This window comes from Mustelus asterias, chromosome 5 (assembly GCF_964213995.1).
Source record: "Mustelus asterias chromosome 5, sMusAst1.hap1.1, whole genome shotgun sequence".
NCBI lineage: Eukaryota > Metazoa > Chordata > Chondrichthyes > Carcharhiniformes > Triakidae > Mustelus > Mustelus asterias.
This window is the reverse complement of record NC_135805.1, coordinates 28,000,233-28,022,700: the sequence shown is the minus strand read 5'-3', so window position 1 is coordinate 28,022,700 and position 22,468 is coordinate 28,000,233.

Sequence of the window (22,468 nt, the reverse complement as noted above, 5' to 3'; positions counted from 1 at the left end):
ATCAGCCATGATCATAATGAATGGCGGGGCAGGCCTCGGAGGGCCGAATGGCCTCCTTCTAGTTTCTATGTTTCTATGAAATATGCTGAATGACAGCCTGTTGATTGGAGTATTTGCTCCTGCACTGAACTGGCTCGTCCTCTCCTGCTCTGATCTGTACTACAATGATGTCATTGGCTGATGTTTCCATCTGGTTGCTCATCAGCAAGTTGCATGTCTGCTCGCCACAAGACACACCCAACTCATCACAACATTAACCATCGTTACCCTCATTCTGACAGGAGGTAAGCTTGGATTTCAATTCAGCAATTGTTCATCCGGGTGAGCTTTTACACACCCTTTGTAATTTTCGAACGAGCCACCTTAATAAAGCTATCGGAATCCATGGACACGAAGGGCCGAATAGCCTCATTCTATGCAGCTATGATCCACAATTGACTTGTGGAATTCATTACCGCAGGAAGTGGCTGATGCCAAAACATTGAATGTATTCAAAAGGCGGCTGGATATAGCACTTGGGGCAAACGGGATGAAAGGTTATGGAGAGAAAGCAGGATGAGGCTATTGAGTTGGATGATGAACCATGATCGTGACGAATGGTGGAGCAGGCTTGAAGGGCCGAATGGCCTCCTCCTGCTCCCATCTCCTATGTTTCTATGTCTATGACTGAATTGGTGTCTTTTAATCTGCAGGTAGTAACCAATTTCCGAAGTCAAATTAATATCAAAAAATGCAATTTGGCTTCGGGGCCACACAGATAGGCTTCAGAATCAATAGTGCCATTCCCGACCTCACAGTAAGTTGGCACAAAAATGACCATCATTTGAAATAGGGCCCACAATCAAAAAAATTAGCATAAAATGTAATTTGAAATTGTAATTACTCAAGAGCCCGTTTTACTGGGGAAAATTCTGAATCTCATCCTGCTGGTCTCCGTCTATTTATTCCATTTGAATAAACTGCAGCTGATTTTCCTTTACAAATCCTGCCTGGAACAAACAAGTTTAAAAATGCAAATTGCTTCCAACGTTTGCTGGTTGATTTTTATGAAGAATATTTTTAAGCTGTTGTCAAAATTTTAATAATCCATCCTTATAAATGCAAAAAAAATCCTAACCGTTTTTAACACCAGGATCATAGAATCCCTACAGTGCAGAAGGAGGCCATTCAGCCCATCGAGTCTGCACCAACCACAATCCCACCCAGGCCCAATCCCGCTTATTTACCCCGCTAATCCCTCTAACCTATCACATCCCAGGACACTAAGGATTAATTTAGCATGTCCAATCAACCTAACCCGCACATCTTTAGACTGTGGGAGGAAACCGGAGCAACCGGAGGAAACCCACGCAGACACGGGGAGAACGTGCAAACTCCACACAGACACTGACCCAAGCTGGGAATCGAACCCAGTTCCCTGGGGCTATGAGACAGCAGTGCTAATCACTGTGCTGCCCATAAACAGGATAAACAGGATTTTTTAAATTATTCATTCATGGGACATGGGTGTCGCTGGCTGGCCAGCATTTATTGCCATCCCTAGTTGCCCTTGCTCACAAGGCAGTTGAGAGTCAACCACATTGCTGAGGCTCTGGAATCGCATGCAGGTCAGACCAGGTTAAGACAGTAGATTTCTTTCCCTGAAGGCCATTGGTGAACAGATGGGTTTACCAACAATTGTTTTGCGGTCATCAGTAGATTCGTAATTCTAGAAATTCCACCATCTACCGTTGCGGGATTCGAATGTGGTTCCCAGAACATTAGCTGAGTTTCTGGATTAATAGTCTAGTGTTAATACCACTAGGCCATCACCTCCCCCGATACAATAAAAGATCTTGTCACTAAATGACCGTGTACTGCTACCCGACAGAAACATTGGAATAAGAATTGGCCATTTAGACCCTTGAACTTGCTCAACTGTTCAATTAGACCATTGCTAATCTATGCTCTAACACACCTACGCAACTTTGCCCCGTATCCCTTAATACCTTTGGTTCACAAGAATCTATCACTTGCAGATTTAAAATTAACAATTTCTCCAGCACTAGGAACCATGTGCAGAAGGGAGTTCCAAACTTCTACCGTTCACTATTTGTGTGTTGGTATGTTTCCTAATTAAAGTCACTTACAACACAGAAGGAGGCCATGCAACCCATCGAGTTTTACAAACTGCAGCCCCTGTGACTTTTAAGAGGCCTCTTGACAAATATATGAATAGGATGGGAATAGAGGGATATGGTCCCCGGAAGAGTGGGGGGGTTTTAGTTCAGATGGGCAGCATGGTCGGTGCAGGCTTGGACGGCCAAAGGGCCTGTTCCGAGGCTGTAATTTTCTTTTTCTTTGTTCTTCGAGTTCACGCGGGCTCCCCGCGGAACAATCCAGGCCGTCCCACTATCCTCGCTCAATTTCCTTCAACTGCCCATCCAATTTCCGTTCGAGATCATCGAACATTTCCTTTTCCATCACCCTTCCGGGCAGTGAATTCCAGGTAATTGACATCAAAAACTTCTTCCTCACATTCCCTCTGCATCATGGTGGCACAGTGGTCAATACTGCTGCCTTGCAGCGCCAGGGACCTGGGTTCGATTCCCGGTTTGCGTCACTGTCTTGTGGAGTGTGCATGTTCTCTCCATGTCTGCGTGGGTTTCCTCCGGGTGCACCGGTTTCCTTCTACAGTCCAAAGATGTGCAGGTTAGGCGAATTGGCCATGATAAATTCTCCCTCGGTGTACCTGAACAGACGCCGTGTGGCGACTGGGGGAATTTCACAGTAACTTCATTGCAGTGTGAATGTAAGCCTACTTGTGACTAATAAATAAACTTTAAAAAAACTTTTGCATCTCTAGCCTCCAAGTCAAATTTTTGACCCCCCTAGTTCTTGTACCAACAGCTAATGGGGAGATTTTTTCCTTGTCTATCTTATCTAAACCCGTCATTATCTATTTTTAAATCTGAGATAGATAATGTTTTGCTAAGCAAAGGTATTAAAGGATATGGGACAAAGGCAAGTATATCGAGTTAGGCCACAGATTAGCCATGCTCTTACTGAATGGCAGAAAAGGCTCGATGGGCTGAATGGTCTGCTCCTGTTCTGATGTTTCTAGAAACAATGCAACACCACAGAGTCATAGAGGTTTACAGCATGGAAACAGGCCCTTCGGCCCAACTTGTCCATGCTGCCCTTTTTTTTTAACCACGAAGCTAGTCCCAATTGCCCGCATATGGCCCATATCCCTCTATACCCATCTTGCCCATGTAACTATCTAAATGCTTTTTAAAAGACAAAATTGTACCCGCCTCTACTACTACCTCTGGCAGCTTGTTTCAGACACTCACCACCCTCTGTGTGAAAGAATTGCCCCTCTGGACACTTTTGTGTCTCTCCCCTCTCACCTTAAACCTCTGCCCTCAAGTTTTACACTCCCCTACCGTTGGGAAAAGATGTTGACTATCTAGCTGATCTATGTCCCTCATTATTTTATAGATCTCTATAAGATCACCCCTAACCCTCCTACGCTCCAGAGAAAAAAGTCCCAGTCTATCCAGCCTCTCCTTATAACTCAAACCATCAAGTCCCGGTAGCATCCTAGTAAATCTTTTCTGCACTCTTTCTAGTTTAATAATATCATTTCTATAATAGGGTGACCAGAACTGTACACAGTATTCCAAGTGTGGTCTTACCAATGTTCTGACCAATGAAACCAAGCATGCCGAATGCCTTCTTCACCACTCTGTCCACCTGTGACTCCACTTTCAAGGAGCTATGAACATGTACCCTGAGATCTCTTTGTTCTATAATTCTCCCCAACGCCCTACCATTAACTGAGTAAGTCCTGCCCTGGTTTGGTCTACCAAAATGCATCACCTCACATTTATCTAAATTAGTGAAACAAATCTGCATGTAGCACTCTGAATGATGCCTATTCTAAATAATTAAATTCACATATGCAATTCCAATGCAATAGCACTTAGAAAAACTGCAGACTTGATCTGACTGCAATACTGTTCTGTCAATAACAGAGAGAACACACAAGATATGTGTCCAGAAAGTGCACCGCCTGTCTTATGTACACCATAAAAGCATATGAAAATATCAGCCAGGAAAAGACCAGCTGGTCTATCTATCTTGTGCCGTACAGTGGTGACAGCTCATGCATCATGATACAGGCACTCTCTACCCACGAGAAGCAAGTGAAAAATCAAATCACAAATCAAATCTTCAGGGACAAAAGAGAAGAGGAAATTACGTCCCCTTTTAGGCAATCAAAATGAGGAACATTGGCCCTGCTAGATTGCAGAGTCCCTACTTGATCTACATTGTGAGTGCTGATTCATCCAGGAACGAGTCCACCTCTCTGTCTGGCGAATGTGTCTCAGCAATCAGTTCACGTCCCCCGAAGACAAAGCAGAAAACTTCAGCAAAATATCACAAGAGAAAATGCTCTCTGCATAAATTTCTTATCTGGAGATTATTGAGCTATAGGGTCGCTTCATCAAGGACCCCAGGCACCCCAGACATACTCACTTCCACCTTCTTCCGTTAGGAAAAAGATACAAAACTCTGAAAACACGTACCAATAAATTTGGCACATCCACTACGACTCTCACCAACTTTTACAGATGCACCATAGAAAGCATTCTTTCTGGTTGTATCACAGCTTGGTATGGCTCCTGCTCTGTCCAAGACTGCGAGGAACTACAAAGGGTCGTCAACATAGCCCAGTCCATCACTCAAATCAGCCTCCCATCCATTGACTCTGTCTACAATTCCCGCTGCCTCGGAAAAGCAGCCAGCATAATTAAGGACCCCACGCACCTCGGACATTCTCTCTTCCACCTTCTTCCAACCCGAAAAAGATACAAAAGTCTTGAGGACACGTACCAACCGACTCAAGAACAGCTTCTTCCCTGCTGCCGTCAGACTTTTGAATGGACCTATCGTATATCAAGCTGATTTTTCCCTACACCTTGTCTGTAACTGTAACACTACACTCTGCACTCCTATGTACTCTATGAACGGTGTGTTTTGTCTGTATAGCACGCAAGAAACAGTACTTTTCACTGTATATCAATACATGTGACAATAATAAATCAAATCAAATAAATTCAATGATCAGAAATCAATGCTTAAATTCACACAAGGCGAAAGATAAGTTTAGTGCCCTATTGGAAAGTGGCCTTTTTTTGAATGGTCCTACCTTGCTACCCACTGTGCCACCATGTCGGCCACTAGACAATTCATCCAGAAGCTCAGCTAATGTTCTGGGGACCCGGGTTTGAATCCACGGCAAATGGTCAAATTTGAATTCAATAAAAAATATCTGGAATTAAGAATCTACTGATGACCATGAAACCATTGTTGATTGCCAGAAAAACCCATCTGATTCACTAATATCCTTTAGTGAAGGAAATCTGCTGTCCTTACCTGGTCTGGCCTACATGTGACTCCAGAGCCACAGCAATGTGGTTTACTTTCCACTGCCCTCCAAGGGCAACTAGGGATGGGCAACAAATGCTGGGCAGCCAGCGATGCCCATGTCCCACTAATGAATTAAAAAAATAGCTGCCAACTAAGGCCCTGACTGAAATCAGCATCACAGCACCAAACAGGAAGCAGCAGAAGTGCCTGCTCCTGTAAATGGGTTTCAGTGCTGCATTCATTGCAGCTTACCCGATATCACCATTAACAGAACTTTGTATTAAAGAAGTAACCATTAAGAGCAATGAACGTTTTCTCCTTGAGGAAGAATGTTGCTACGATGAGATGGTCTACAACAAAGCATAATATCACTCCTTCTACTCTCTGCTGATGGTGAAAGGCCTAAGGCATTCTCAGGCCTTCCCTTCCTTCTCCAGCCCGTTGGGCATGGACCTCAGTGATCTGACATCATAGAATCATAGAATCTACCCACGGAGACAGGCCCTTCAGCCCAAACTGGTCCATGCCGACCAAAAAGCCCATCTAAGCTAACCCCATTTGCCTGCATTTGGCCCATGTCCCTCTAAACCTTTCCTGTCCATGTATCTGTCCAAATGCCTTTTAAATATTGTCAATGCCTCAACCACTTCATCCGGCAGCTCATTCCACATACGAACCACCCTCTGTGTATAAAGGTCGCTCCTCAGGTTCCCAATAATTCTTTCCCCTCTTAACTTACACCCGTGCCCTCGATTCCCCAACCATGGGAAAAAAACTGAGTGCTTTCACCCTATCCATGCCTCTCATGATCTTATACATCTCTGTAAGATCACCCCTCAGTCTCTGACGCTCCAAAGAAAAAAAGTCCGAGCCTATCCAATCTCTCCCTTGAGTCCGTCCCTTGAGTCCTGGCCACATCCTTGTAAATCTAAAGACATGTTGCACCTGTCCCTGTGTCTGAGTTTGGTGACAGGTTGCCCTACCTGTGCCTGCTGTACTCCAGCCGCCTTGTTATCTGTTACCTTTTTGAGAAGATCACTTGCCAAGTGTTAACACCACAGACTTCCTGGGATATGGTGATGCCCTCACATCCAAGAGATCCTGATAGCGGAATTGAGGAAGCTAAGTCCCTTTACTGGCAGTCATTTGTTCTCCCATTATCTGTGTTCTGCAGTAACGGCAGCTTTGCATGTGGCTAATTTCAGAAAATCAAGTGTGGCTTCGATACCCTTGAGAGCTGTTTATTATTTTCATGCCTTTTGCTGCTCATTTTCATCCAGGCAGCTGGGCTGAGAAATTTGAGGCCAAACAAAAAGAAAATTGTGGTGTTCTGCTAATTGCAGCACAGGCCCAAAGCAATTTCCCTGTAAAATCAAACAGCGAAATGGTGTTTCAAACCATTCCTGACACTTGTAAGTCTAGTTATGAGATTTTTCTTCCTGTCTATCCCGATTTACGGATGAGTCATAGTTCCGTCGTGGTTTCGGCAATGTTGCCGAATAGGGGCTTTGTGCCTGAGGTCAGTAACCCAGTTGTCAATCAACTTTGGCATTCTCTGAGCCTAACACAGGCTCTTAAAGAACAGGCCGTGTATGTCAAGAGACTCCAAGGCCAGTCAGTTAATCCTCCCACTGTCTGAAGATGTTACACAGCGGCACACGGCTTAAAGGAGATAAATGGGGTTTTTTGCTCCCTAAAGAGAGACAAGATAAATTTTCAGACAGGCTTTCGGACAGTTTATGTGGCACCAAATCAGAGAGCTGCCCCGAGGATTTTATTGAAGTTTTCCACGATGAGATTACAGCTGTACACGGCTCGAAATAATACCAAGTGATTGATTCTGTAGCACTGCGTGGTCCATCACCTAACTTTGTTATCGTCAGAAGGTTTTTTGCGATTGGTAATACCGGCTACCTGTACATCTCCTCCACTCAGACAAGTTGGAAAGATTGAAGGCTGCCTTGCTGGGAATGAGGACTGATCCATGGATGGGTAGAGCCATTGGATGGTCATAGAAATCATAGAAACCCTACAGTGCAGAAGGAGGCCATTCGGCCCATCGAGTCTGCACCGACCACAATCCCACCCAGGCCCTATCCCCACATATTTACCCGCTAATCCCTCTAACCAACGCATCCCAGGACTCTAAGGGGCAATTTTTTAACCTGGCCAATCAACCTAACCCGCACATCTTTGGACTGTGGGAGGAAACCGGAGCACCCGGAGGAAACCCACGCAGACACGAGGAGAATGTGCAAACTCCACACAGACAGTGACCCGAGCCGGGAATCGAACCCGGGACCCTGGAGCTATGATGCAGCAGTGCTAACCACTGTGCTACCGTGCCGCCCCTGGCCAATTCGAATGGTGCTTAGATTAAAATAGAATTAAAGTTAAAATTTGTTTCTTAGTCGCAAGTAGGCTTACATTAACACTGCAATGAAGTTACTGTGAAAATCCCCTTAGTCACCACACTCTGGCGTCTGTTCGGGTACACTGAGGGAGAATTTAGCACGGCCAATGTACCCTAACCAGCACGTCTTTCAGACGGAAGGGAACCAGAGCACCTGGAGGAAACCCACGCAGAGAACGTGCAGACTCCGCACAGTCACCCACGCTGGGAAGGGAACCTGGGTCCCTGGTGCTGTGCAGTGCTAACCACTGTGCCGCCACTTGCATATACACTAAGAGTGCACTTGTCAACTCGGAGAATGGTACCTATTCAACAACAAGGCATTTTGCATTTATAAAGCCCCTTCAGTGTAATGAAATGTCCCAAGGTGCTTCCCAGGAGCAGTAACAGACAGAGTATGTTGCTGAGAGGGTGTTCCCTTTGCGAGTCTGTTATTGTGGGTTTATCTGGGACTTTGGCAGCTTCTTACTCTGGAAGTGATCTTGTTGGAGGCAGTAGTCTTTTGTTCAAAAACACTGGTGCTTAACCTCCGTTGCCCGGGTGTCGTACCTGGAAGGTATCCCTGAAGGTGCCCTGGGAACCCCTCCCTTCTCGAGTCTGGATATCCCCAGGCAAGAATTGCACAGGAATTGTCTGGGAAGCTCAGATAGAAGGATATGGGCCAAACGCAGGCAACTGGGACTAGCTGGGAGTGCACCATGGTCAGCACAGACCAGATGGGCCAAAGGGCCTGTCTCCATGCTGTATTGCTCTATGGCTCTAGGACTCTACCCTGCACTAGAAACCATCAAGTGTTCTGACTTCAGATCGTACTGACTCCCTCCGACCCTCCATGGAATCCCCTCTATGCCCCCCCCCCACCTACCCACCCACTCGCCCTCCCCCCCGTCCCGTCTACTTGTTCACCCCTGACTTCTCTCCGACTTCCCCCGACTACCCTCCCGACACCCTGACTATCATTCAACCCTCCACTGACCACCCAACTCCACCCCACCACCGATCTTAGGACCCTGCCCCCTTACTGTTACCATCATACACTCTCACCCCCTCCCCCCTCCCACTTATCTTCCACACTTACCTTCTCCCTGGCTTCTCAGTGTGCCTGCGACCTTTAAGCTTACCTGCTTTACAGCAGCTGAAAAGGGGCATGGCTTCCTTTCCCCCGATGCTGTTGCTCAAAGCCGAAGCCCTCGGGTCCTACATCCACCGCTGTCCCATTCTCACCCGGCCTGAGGCGGGAGGTCAGGCAGGAAAGGTGCAGTTGTATTGTCGGGTGAGCTAAAAAGGAGCAGACTGGGATTGCCCCTCCTCGGATGGTCTGGCCATTATTCACATATTAACAATTTGGCTGTGATTTTATCGGCTCACTCCGCCATTCGATGGGTGCGGCGAGCCGGTAAAAGATTGTATCCAGGATTAAATATTGGGTTCGCGCCCCGATTCTCTCCACGCACAGAGTTACTGGCACTGTTTTGTCAGTGGGATCAGTTCTGTGCCAAAAAGGGCGTGAAGCCAATTTTCATATTAATGACCCATGTCATTAACACAGTGGGTACAGCATCGCCCGCTCTCACCTGCACTTAACCTCTCGCCAGTTGGTCCTCACCCCCATGAGAATTCACTAGCGGAGACCAGAGATGATGGCCTTGCCGGGGAGATCGGAGGCAATTGAAGCCCCCAAGTGGCCGGGCTGTGCCCATGGGGCAGTGCCATCCTGGCAGTGCCCACCAGGCACCCTGACACTACCTACCTGGCACCCCAGTACTGCCTACTGGGCACACTGGCACTGGCCATTGGGCACACTGGCATTGCCCACTAGGCACCCTGGCACTGCTCACTGGGCACCAAACCGTGGGTGAGGCCTGAGTGGGGGTGGAGCCTGAGTGGAGGCGGGGCTATGGCGGGAGGAGGCAAAGGGGGGAGAGCTCTGTGGGAGAGAAAGAACTCTGCAGGAGAGGGAGGGAGGTCTGCAGGAGGGAGCTCTGCAGATGGGGGGGTGATCAGCAAGGAGGTGTATGCAAGGGGGCAATCGGCAGGGGTGATTTGCAAGTGGGGGTGATTGGCAGTGGGGGTAGTGGAGACCAGCACAAGGAATGATCGGGCGGGGGACGGAGTGACCACCACAGGGGTAGGACGTGGAGGGTGGGCTGTGGAGGGGGTTGTGATGGGGTACTCATTGGGTGAGTCCCAATGCCCTGATGCCGGTGACCTGTGTTGCCATTGTTGGCGGGGGGGGGGGGGTTCCACTGCGGCCAATGCTGGGAGTGCAGGGGGAGGGTAGCAGGAGGTCTCCCAGCTCACTGGGAGATCAGGGCACCTGCGCAATGGTGCCCCAAGCGGTGCCTGCCGGCTTCACTGGTGAGCTTAGGCTTCACGCCCCATCCCAAACTAGCGAAAATCGAACTTCTGCCTAATAAAGTGACAGAGTGTCATCGGATTGCACAGACAAACTCGTCCAAAAAACACACCTGAAACACACGCACTTTCTCACTTGTTCAACACTTTGAATTTTTTTCGCAAGATTGCCCTCAAAGTTTAAATTAAGCCCTCGGCATTTCTGGAGATACGCTCTGAGATGCTTCACACTCATCTCCTCTTAGTAAGTGAGATTCCTGTGACATAGCTCCTTACGCACATGCTCAGTAACTATCAATTAACCCCTTACACTATAGCTGGAACGAAGGCCCACAGCCTCAGGGTAAGAGGGTGACCATCTGAAGTTGTGATGTTGAGGAATTTCATCACTCAGGAGGGTTGTGAATGTTTGGACTCCTTTCTAGAGGGGGCTGTGGATGCTTGCTGAGTGGCTGAATATATTCCCCATGGAGATTTTTAGGTATGGGTGGAATCATGGAATATGGGATAGGGAGGGAAAGTGGAGTTACAGTCGAAGATTAACCGTGGTCTTAGAGCAGGCTAAAGAGATTGTGTGGCTAACTCCTGCCCTGCTTTTTTCTTGACAACATGGCAGGGTGTCACAGTGGTTAGCCCTGTTGCCTCACAGCGCCAGGGACCCAGGTTTGATTCCCAGCTTGGGTCACTGTCTATGTGGAGTTTGAACATTCTCCCTGTGCTTCGGTTTCCTCCCACAGTCCGAAAGGTGTGCTGGTTAGGTGCATTGGCCATGCTAAATTGCACCTTAGTGTTGGGGGACCTGCTAGGGTAAGTGCATGGGAATAGGGCCTGGGTAGGATTGTGGTCGGTGCAGACTCGATGGGCCAAATGGCCTCTTTCTGTACTGTAGGGTTTCTACGATTCTACGATGCATAAAGACAGGTGACCAAAAGCTTGGTTAAAGTGGTTAGTTATAAGAAGGAGGGATGTGGAGAGAGAAGGAAAATTCTAAGCATGGTTTAGGGCCCAGACAGATGATTCCAATAATCCTCGTAACTTCCTCAACACTCTCCAATCTGTCATTGTGTATTGTTGAAATAAGGTATGGTGAAGATGAAGAGATGTAAATCTACTCAACAAAAGCACTCACCAATTGTACCAACTTCTGGGCTCAAAGGTTACCAAATGATGCCTCGTGTCACATTTCTTGTCCATCAAAATGAGGGAATTTATCGCATCAGAAAGTGGGAGAAGAGAACATTATACTTGTATGATAATCCCACTCAAATTCAAGTTACATATTAATTACCCAATATGTATTAATTAATGGCAAAACAATTTAGTCACTGATTTGAACATCATAATTAAAGTTTATATTATTGGATTGATTGTGTCAAAAGCCATCTCTCTGTGTGTTTGTGTGTGTGTGTGTGGGTGTGTTTGTGCATGTTTGTCTGTGTGTGTGCCTGTGATTGTGTTTGCACGGGTTTGTCTGTGTGTTTGTGTGTATATGTTTGTATGTGACTGTCTCTGTGTGCATGTTTGTGTGTCTGTCGTGTATTTGTTTGTATATATATTTGTGGGTCGGTATGTGTGTGTGTGTGTGTATATATATTTGCGTGTGCGTGTGTTTGTGTGTGTGGTCTGTGTGTCTGTGTGTGTGTATACATTTGCGTGTGTGCGTGTGTTTGTGTGTGTGTGGTCTGTGTGTGTGTGTATATATATATTTGCGTGTGTGTTTGTGTGTGTGTGTGTGGTCTGTGTGTCTGTGTGTGTGTATATATATTTGCGTGTGTGCGTGTGTTTGTGTGTGTGGTCTGTGTGTGTGGTCTGTGTGTGTATATATATTTGCGTGTGTGCATGTGTGTGGTCTGTGTGTGGGCATATATATTTGCGTGTGTGCGTGTGTGTGTGTGTGTGGTCTGTGTGTGTGTATATATATTTGCGTGTGTGCGTGTGTTTGTGTGTGTGGTCTGTGTGTGTGTGTGTGTATATATTTGCGTGTGTGCATGTGTGTGGTCAGTGTGTGGGCATATATATTTGCGTGCGTGTGTGTGTGTGTGTGTGGTCTGTGTGTGTGTATATATATTTGCGTGTGTGCGTGTGTCTGTGTGCACGTGTGTGGTCTGTGTGTCTGTGTGTGTGTATATATATTTGCGTGTGTGCGTGAGTTTGTGTGTGCGTGTGTGGTCTGTGTGTGTAAATAAATATTATCTGAGAATATCATCAAGCTTTAAAATACTGAAATTTCTTGAAACTACTTATCTTGTAATCTTTGTAATTAACTGCAGAAACATTCAAAGCGGACAATTTGGCATTTAGTAATTATTGTTCCACAATGGATATTTATCACTGCTATTTCCTCCTGAGTGACGGTAATATGCTGGTTATACTGAGTTCATTAACGAGGATTAAACTTGTTTCAGCGTAATTTCGTCTTCTCATAAATCTTTGGGTAACAATTTGGTTGAGGAGAAAGAATAATAACTTGTATTTATGTGGTGCCTTGAACAAACTGAATTTCCTAAGGCACATCGCTGAAAATTAGACATTGAGCCATCGACAGCAATATTCAGGAAAATGGTCATAAGCTTAGTCTAAGAAATAGGTTTAAGGCGGCACGGTGGCACAGTGGTTAGCACTGTTGCCTCACAGTGCCAGGGACCCGGGTTCAATTCCGGCCTCAGGTCACTGTATGTGTGGAGTCTGCATGTTCTCCCCGTGTCTGCGTGGGTTTCCTCCGGGTGCTCCGGTTTCCTCCCACAGTCCAAAGATGCGTGGGTTAGGTGGATTGGCCATGGTAAATTGCCTCTTAGTGTCAGGGGAACCAGCAGGGTAAATACATGGGGTTACGGGGAGAGGGCCTGGGTGGGATTGTTGTTGGTGCTGACTCGATGGGCTGAATGTCCTCCTTCTCTACTGTAGATTCTATGATTCTTAAAGGAAGAAAGAGAGATTGAGAATCAAAGGGGATTAGGAAGGGCATTCCTGGCCTAAGGAAGCAGCTGGACATACAGTTTAAAGTTTATTTATTAGTCACAAGTAGGCTTACATTAGCACTGAAATGAAGTTACTGTGAAAATCTCCTAGTTGCCACGCTCTGGCGCCTGTTCGGGTACACTGAGGGAGAATTTAGCACAGCCAATGCACCGAACCAGCACGTCTTTCGGACTGTGGGAGGAAACCGGAGCACCCGGAGGAAACCCACGCAGACACGGGGAGAATGTGCAGATTCCAGACAGACAGTAACCCAAGCCGGGAATTGAACCCAGGACCTAGCGCTGTGAGGCAGCAGTGCTAACCACTGTGCCACAGCAGCCGGTGGAGGAGAAATCAAAATCAGAGATGTTCAGGAGGCCAGAGTTAGAGGGGCGCAGATTTATCCGAGGGTTGTGGTTTAGAGGAGATTGGAGAGATATAAGGATGGGACCATGGAGAGATTTGAAAACAGGGATGAGAATTTTTGCATCAGGATGTTGCCTAACTGGGAGACAAGGTAGGGCAGTGAGCACAGGGCTGAACATGACTAGGTGTAAGTGAGAGATTAACTGGGAGGGCATTGGGACAGTCAAGACTGAAGGTAACAAAAGTAAGAGTGAGGATTTCAATAGCTGATGAGCTGAGACGGGGGTGACATTGGGAGATGTTATAGAATGGGAACAGGCATTGTTAGTATTGGCCTCAGTCTTCCCTAGATTTAATTGGACAAAATTTCTGCTCATAAATTGTTGTATGTCAGCTAAGTAGATTAGGGCGGCACGGTGGCACAGTGATTAGCGCTGCTGCCTCACAGCGCCAGGAACCCAGGCTCGATTCCCGGCTTGGGTCACTGTCTGTGTGGAGTTTGCACAATCTCCCCGTGTCTGCGTGGGTTTCCTCCGGGTGCTCTGGTTTCCTCCTACAGTTTGAAAGACGTGCTCTTTCTAAATTCTCCCTCAGTGTGCCCGAACAGCACCAGAGTGTGGCGACTAGGGGATTTTCACAGTATCTTGCAGTGTGAATGTAAGACAACTTCTGATTAATAAATAAACTTTGAAAAAAAAACTTTTTAGTAACTTAAAGAAAGGACTTGCATTTATATAGCACCCTTCACAACCACTGGAGAAGTCAGTGAAGTATATTTTAAGTATAATCATTGCTTTAATGTGTTGGGAAATGATGGGCTGAATTTTCTGGCCTTTCCCGCCAGCGGGATCCTCTGGTCCTGCTGATGGGACCCCCCCCCCCCCCCCCCCCCCGCCGCCCCCACATTGGGGCTTTCCTGGCGGAGCGCTCAGTGAACAATGCAAAATGTCTTGGTCATTGGCAGGACCAGAAACTGCGGGGGGGAGGGAAGGGTGTGATTGTCCGAAATTCCCACCCCATATCTTCAAGAACCATATTATCTTAACATTGAAAGGACATTGAATTATTTGGACACTTGCACACTGATCTGGATTTTTTTTAAGGATAGCAAAATAGGAATTATGAGCAGAAGTAGGCAAATTCAGCCCTTCGAGTCTGCTCCATCATTCAAGCAAATCATTATTGATCTCTCCCTGGTCTGAAATCTACCTCCCCACCTGTTCCCCATATCCTCTTATCCCTTTTTTAAAACTAGAAATATATCCATCTCCTTCTTGAAATCATTCAATGATTCAGACTCCACCGCGCTCTGGGGCAGCAAGTTCCACAAATTCATCTCCCTCTGCGAGAAGTAGTTCCTCCTCATCTCTGTTTTATATCTGCCGCCTCTCAACCTATACCTGTGACCTCTTGTTGCAGATTTCCCCATAAGAGGAAACATTTGGTCTACATTTACTTTATCAATCCCTTTTAAAATTTTATATACCTCGATCAGATCCCCTCTCATCCTTCTAAACTCCAGCGAGTACAACCCCAAACTGTTCAATCTCTCCTCATACGTCATCCCCGGAATCAATCTGGTGAACCTCCTCTGAACTGCCTCCAACGCCACCACATCCTTCCTCAAATAAGGAGACCAAAACTGTCCACAATACTCCAGATGTGGTCTCACCAACACCCTATACAATTGCAACAACACTTCTCTACTTTTATACTCCAGTCGCTTTGCAATAAATGCCAACATTCCATTTGCCTTTTTTATTACACGCTGCACCTGGATACCGACTTTCTGTGATTCATGAACAAAGACACCCAGATCCATCTGCACAGACGCATTTTGAATCTGCTTTTCATTTAGGTAATAATTTGCCTATTTTTTCAGCCAAAATGGACAACCTCACACTTATCCACATTAAATTCCATATGCCAAATTTTGGCCCATTCCTCTAATCTATCTATATCCACCTGTAAAATCTTTATATCCTCTTTGTTGCCTGCTTTCCCACCTATTTTAGAATATCTGTCAATTTTACTATGTTACACTCTGTCCCTGCTAGCAGATCATTTATATAGATTGTAAACAGTTGAGGTCAGAGGACTGACCCCTGCAGCACGCCGTTAATTACATTTCACCAGCCAGAGAAGGACCCATTTAACCCAACCTTCTGCATTCTGTCAATCAGCCAATCCTCACTCCAATCCAGTACTCTACCCCAATCCCCTGCAATCTCACCTTCTGGATCAGCCTTTTATGCAGTACCTTGTCAAATGCCTTCTGGAAATCCAGATATACCACATCCATAGGTTCCCCACTATCCACCTTGCTGGTTATGTCCTTAAAGAACCTAAGCAAGTCTGTCAAGCATGACTTACCCTTCATAAGATTATAAGTTCACCTTGAACTTGCTCAAGAAATCACATAACTTCAGCTGAATAACCAGCGTGGCACTTGAGGAGGAGAGCTATTTGCTTATTTGAACTGTAATTATTTTAATGGTTTGAGAAAAAAAGGAACTGTTTTAAGATCAAAGGCCCTGGTGATTTTCTGGAAATTACCTGATGAAGCTGAGTTTATATTTTGAACTTGTTTTTCTGAACTCAGTTGGGAATAAACCAAGAATGAGAAAGATGCCCAGGTCACGCTCTTGTTGCCTTGCCTGAAATACTGTGTGGTTATCAGTTTCCAGCTCGGAATCCTTATCTTAGTGCAACTTGTCTGTATTTGGATACCAGAGAGCCTGAGACAAGAGGGAGATCCCAAGGATTAATGTGGTTCTATTCTCCTCCAGGCTGAAGCTCCGTTGGTGAGAATCTCCAGACTGGGAATGGCAATCCACCTTCACATAAAAGAGAACCAGATCGACAGCATCATAACCCTGCAAACCTTATCCTTTTCATAAAGTTTTTCTTTAACCATCAGTCTTTGCAGAGACTTTGCGTGTGTGTGTGTGTGCGTGTGTGTGTGTGTACAGGTACAGGCAGGTAAAATCGCCGGCTCCAACGCACCCTTCCCTGATGAGCTCAATGCATTCTATGCCCGTTTTGAGCAAGAGGTCAGCGAGAGCATGCCCTCCACCCTGGAAGCCTCGGATGAACCTGCATCTGAGGTCATCATTGCAGATGTCAGAGCAGCTTTCTCGAAGATCAACCCACGGAAAGCGACTGGCCCGGATGGGGTACCCGGACGAGCACTCAGATCCTGTACGGATCAGCTGGCGGGGGTATTAGCAGACATCTTCAACCTCTCTTTACAACAATCTGAGGTCCCTATCTGCTTCAAGAAGACGACCATCATCCTGGTACCTAAGAAAAACCAAGCAGCGTGTCTTAATGACTATAGTCCGATGGCTCTGACATCCATCATTGTGAAGTGCTTCAAAAGGCTAGTCATGGCACGAATCAATTCCAGCTTCCCAGACTACCTGGATCCAATACAGTTCACCTACCGCCGCAACAGGTCCACAGCAGACGGCATCTCCCTGGCCCTGCACTCAACCCTGGAACACCAAGATAACAAGGACACCTATGTCAGACTCCTATTTATTGATTACAGCTCAGCCTTCAACACCATTATTCCCATGAAACTCATCTCCAAACTCCATGGCCTGGGCCTCAGCACCTCCCTCTGCGACTGGATCCTGAACTTCCTAACTCACACACCACAATCAGTAAGGATAGGCAACAACACCTCCTCCACGATCATCCTCAACACCGGTGCCCCACAAGGCTGTGTTCTCAGCCTCCTACTATACTCCTTATACACTTATGACTGTGTGGCCAAATTCCCCTCCAATTCGATGTTCAGGCTTGCTGACGACACCACCGTAGTGGGTCGGATCCCAAACAATGATGAGACAGAGTACAGGAATGAGATAGAGAATCTGGTGAACTGGTGCGGCAACAATAATCTCACCCTCAATGTCAACTAAACGAAGGAAATTGTCACCGACTTCAGGAAGCATAGAGGAGAACATGTCCCTGTCTACATCAACAGGGACAAAATAGAAAGGATTGAGAGCTTCAAGTTTTTAGGTGTCCAGGTCACCAACAACCTGTCCTGGTCCCCCCCATGCCGACACTATAGTTAAGAAAGCCCAGCAACATCTCTACTTTCCCAGAAGACTAAGGAAATTTGCCATGTCAGCTACAACTCTCACTAACTTTTACAGATGCACCATAGAAAGCATTCTTTCTGGTTGTATCACAGCTTGGTATGGCTCCTGCTCTGCCCAAGACCGCAAGAAACTACAAAAGGTCGTGAATGTAGCCCAATCCATCACGCAAACCAAATTCCCATCCATTGACTCTGTCTACACTTCCCGCTGCCTCGGCAAAGCAGCCAGCATAATTAAAGACCCCACGCACCCCGGACATTCTCTCTTCCGCCTTCTTCTGTCAGGAAAAAATTACAGAAGTCTGAGGTCACGTACCAACCGACTCAAGAACAGCTTCTTCCCTGCTTCCATCAGGCTTTTGAATGGACTTACCTTGCATTAAGTTGATCTTTCGCTACACCCTAGCTATGACTGTAACTCTACATTCTGCACTCTCGCCTTTCCTTCTCTATGAACGGTATGCTTTGTCTGTATAGCGCGCAATAAACAATACTTTTCACTGTATACTAATGCATGTGACAATAATAAATCAAATCAAATTAAAAGGTTACAAATTGTGTTTTAACCAGTTTTTTCTATTTGTTTTCAAAGGAGATGTTATTTTATAATGAATCAATCATTCTAAGTTTATTGAAAGAAGCCTGTTAAAGTCTCTTTTATTTTGAGTCTAATCAGAGTAAAGGTGAAGCATTTTGGTTAGTGAATTAAACATTTGCATTAATAGGGGTAATGTATGGAGAAGTTGGGCTTGATAAACTGTGCACTCCTCCCGGACATTCTCTCTTCCACCTTCTTCCGTCGGGAAAAAGATACAAAAGTCTGAGGTCACGTACCAACCGACTCCAGAACAGCTTCTTCCCTGCTGCCGTCAGACTTGTGAATGGATCTACCTCGCATTAAGTTGATCTTTCTCTACACTCCAGCTATGACTGTAACACTGCATTCTGCATCCGCTCCTTTCCTTCTCCCATAGGAGCTATAGGGCTGAGGAGGTTACAGAGATGGATGAGGCAATGGAAGGATTTCAAAGTGAAGGTGATATAAGTAGGAGTCGACCACACAGCCCATCGAGCCTGTTCCTCCGTTCAGTATGATCCTGGTTGACCTTGGGCTGGAACTCCCCTTTCCCACTCTCCATTCCGCTTAAATCCCTGGGAGACTGAATATTTGTCCACTCAGCCTTAAATGTATTCAACCGTGGAGCATCCATAACCCTCTGGGACAGAGAATTCCAAAGATTCACAACTCTTTGAGTGAAGAGGTTTCTCTTTGTCCCAGTCCTAAACAATCGGCCCCTTATCCTGAGACTGTACCACAGCCCCCTCTCCCTCCACCATGTTTTACATTCTCCAACCAGTGGAAACAATCTCTTAGCATCCACCCTGTCAAGCCCCTTCAGGTTTTTGTCGGATTCAATCAGATTTCCTCTCATTCTTCGAGACTCCCGAGAAGATAAACCCAACTTACATTAAAATCGAGGGCCGGAATTCACGCCGGCGGGATTCTCCGATCCCATCGGCAGCGCATCCCCACCCGTGGGGTTTCCCGCCGGGAATTCCCATTGACAGCAACGGGACCGGAGAACCCCAGCACGAGCGAACAACGCGCCACCCCCTGCTGGCGGGAAACGTGTGGCTAGGAGAATCCCGCCCGAGGGGTTGATGGATCAATGTAGATCCGGGATATAATGGGCGCAGGATATTCGGAGCGGCAGGATTTTGGACAAGCTCAGGGTTAACGAGTGTGGAGGGAGAGAGATCAGCTAGGAGAGAGTTGGATTAGTGAAGATTTGCAGGTAACCTGTAGGGGAAGGTCTGATTTATCAAGCAGCTTTCCAGTTGGAGGGTTTGATAGTTCATCGGCCTCCATTAGACAGACGCCAATGGAAGTACCAGGGAACCAGCCCCATGCACTGACAGGAGACCAGTGGTGGTCGCAGACAATTTCAGAGTCACTTATTTCACAATGTTAGTCAAAGGCCAGGAAAATAAGCATTCGGAAATGCAAAAGGAACAACCTGATGGTTAGATTGTAGCTTGCATAAACGATCCTAAAATTATATTTTATAAAGCAGCCAGAATGTTAAAATCTGTATGGGTTCTTTATGTAATAAGTTCCAAGTATTACGGGAGTTAGGAAAATGGCAAGCATTTTAAATGAATTCTTCGTACCAATCCTTACAAATGAAGACTGTGGGTAAATGTGAGACTGAGTCAGACTTCCTTCAGAAATATATATCTTACATAAAGGTCAGTTCAGCTCACGCGATAAAGAAAGCCAAGTAACTAAATAGCATTAGGGGAACTGGGTCAGAAGGGATAAACCTCAGAATCCACAATGAAATGAGACTGGGAACAGGCAAAGGTTCCAGTTAATATTCTTAGGAGGTCAATGAATACAGAGCTATATCTGCAGACTGATGGGTAGTTCATGTAATCTTAATAAGAGGATTCCACAGGATACGTTCAATGTTCATCCATGGCCCATAGGGAGCACAGTAAGAGTTTTAACAACACCAGGTTAAAGTCCAACAGGTTTATTTGGTAGCAAATGCCATTAGCTTTCGGAGCGCTGCTCCTTCGTCAGATGGAGTGGATATCTGCTCTCAAACAGGGCACAGAGACACAAAATCAAGTTACAGAATACTGATTAGAATGCGAATCTCTGCAGCCAACCCGGTCTTAAAGATACAGACAATGTGAGTGGAGGGAGCATTAAGCACAGGTTAAAGAGATGTGTATTGTCTCCAGACAGGATAGCCAGTGAGATTCTGCAAGTCCAGAAGGCAAGCTGTGGGGGTTACTGATAGTGTGACATAAACCCAAGATCCCGGTTTAGGCCGTCCTCATGTGTGCGGAACTTGGCTATCAGTTTCTGCTCAGTGACTCTGCGCTGTCGTGTGTCGTGAAGGCCGCCTTGGAGATCGCTTACCCGAAGATCAGAGGCTGAATGACCGCTCCAAGCCAATACCAGGCAAGATCCTGGTAAACCTTTTCTGTACTCTCTCCAAAGCCTCCACATCCTTCTGGTAGTGTGGTGACCAGAATTGGACACAGTATTCCAAATGTGGCCTAACCAACGTTTTATACAACTGTAACATAATTTGCCAACTTTTATACTCGATGCCCTGGCCGATGAAGGCAAGCGTGCCTTATGCTTTCTTCACCACCTTTTCGACTTGTGCTGCCACTTTTAAGGATCTGTGGACCTGTACTCCCAGATCTCTCTGTGTGTCAGTGGCTCCTGATGGTTCTGCTATTTATTTTATAGCTCCCACCTGAATTGGATCTACCAAAATGCATCACCTCGCATTTGTCCAGAAATACTTGTGAAGGTAGCAGATGTAATTTATTTAAGCTTTTATGATCAAGATCCTTATCGGGGAGAGGGGGAGGGGGGCTTTGAAGAGAGATTAAAATAGAATTAATTGTACATTGGCTGGCTGGGTTACAAATTGACTCGGCAACAGAAAACAGCCCTAGATGGAGGGGGGGACAAGGATGTATCAGTGGTCAGGGAAAGTGTGCTGGTTGGAGTCGTCTAATAAACTATATCCAACAAATATAGTTTGTTGGGGAATGATATTGGGGAAGGGGCGGCAAGATGGCACAAGGGGCAGCACAGTGGCACAGTGGTTAGCGCTGCTGCCTCACAGTGCCAGGGACCCGGATTCCATTCCTGGGTCACTGTCTGTGTGGAGTTGCACATTCTCCCGGTGTCTGCCTGAGTTTCCTCCGAGAGCTCCAGTTTTCTCCCACAGTCCAAAGATTTGTGGGTTGGGTGGATTGGCCATGCTGAACTGGCCCTTAGTGTCAGGGGGACTAGCTAGGGTAAATGCATGGGGTTATGGGGATAGGGCCTGGGTGGGATTGTGGTCAGTGCAGACTCGATGGGCCGAATGGCCTCTTTCTGCACTGTAGGGATTCTATGAGTCTATAATTTACCAGGAGTGATCTATTGTATCGAAGATTGTGGTGACTACTCCCCATGGCTCCTACATTCTTTGCATGAATTATTCATCCTTGCTATGAAAGAGGTGACGTGTGCTGGAATTGTCACATTTACTGATGACACCGAGGCATGTGGTCAGATAACAAGCGTAACAGACATTGATAGCACTCCGAGGGATCCGGATAAATTAAGTAAACGATCTAAGCCACAGCAGATAGAATTTAGTATGAATGAAAGTAAAGTAATGACTATCGGTATAGGGAAACATGAGCCAGATGCAGGGACGGTTCCTCTTGTGTGTAGTTGGGTGGGCTCGGGTTAAGCACTGACCAAGGGGACTGGGACTTCAGGGAGGATTGATACAGACCGGTGCTAGTCTACTAGTACCTACTAGCAACTAAAAGGTGGTCAGTTCAATGTTACATTGCCTGTCTATCATGCCATGTATCTATGAGCCAGCAACACCAAGGGTGGCACAGTGGTTAGCACTGCTGCCTCACAGCGCCAGGGACCTGGGTTCGATTACCGGCCTCAGGTGACTGTCCGTGCAGAGTCTGCACATTCTCCCCGTGTCTGCGTGGGGTTCCTCCGGGTGCTCCGGTTTCCTCCCACAGTCCAAAGATGTGCGTGTTAGGTTGATTGGCCATGCTGAATTGCCCCTTAGTGTCAGGGGGATTAGTAGGGTAACGGGGATAGGGCCTGGGTGGGATTGTTGTTGGTGCAGGTTCGACGGGCCAAATGGCCTCTTTCTGTGCTGTAGGGATTCCATGATTTCACGACGGCACCTCAGTTCTACATAAAAGCAAAATATTGGGGATCTGAAACTAAAAAACAGAAAGTGCTGAAAAAACAAGGGTTGGGAAGTAAAGTCATATTGGACCCGAAATGTTAG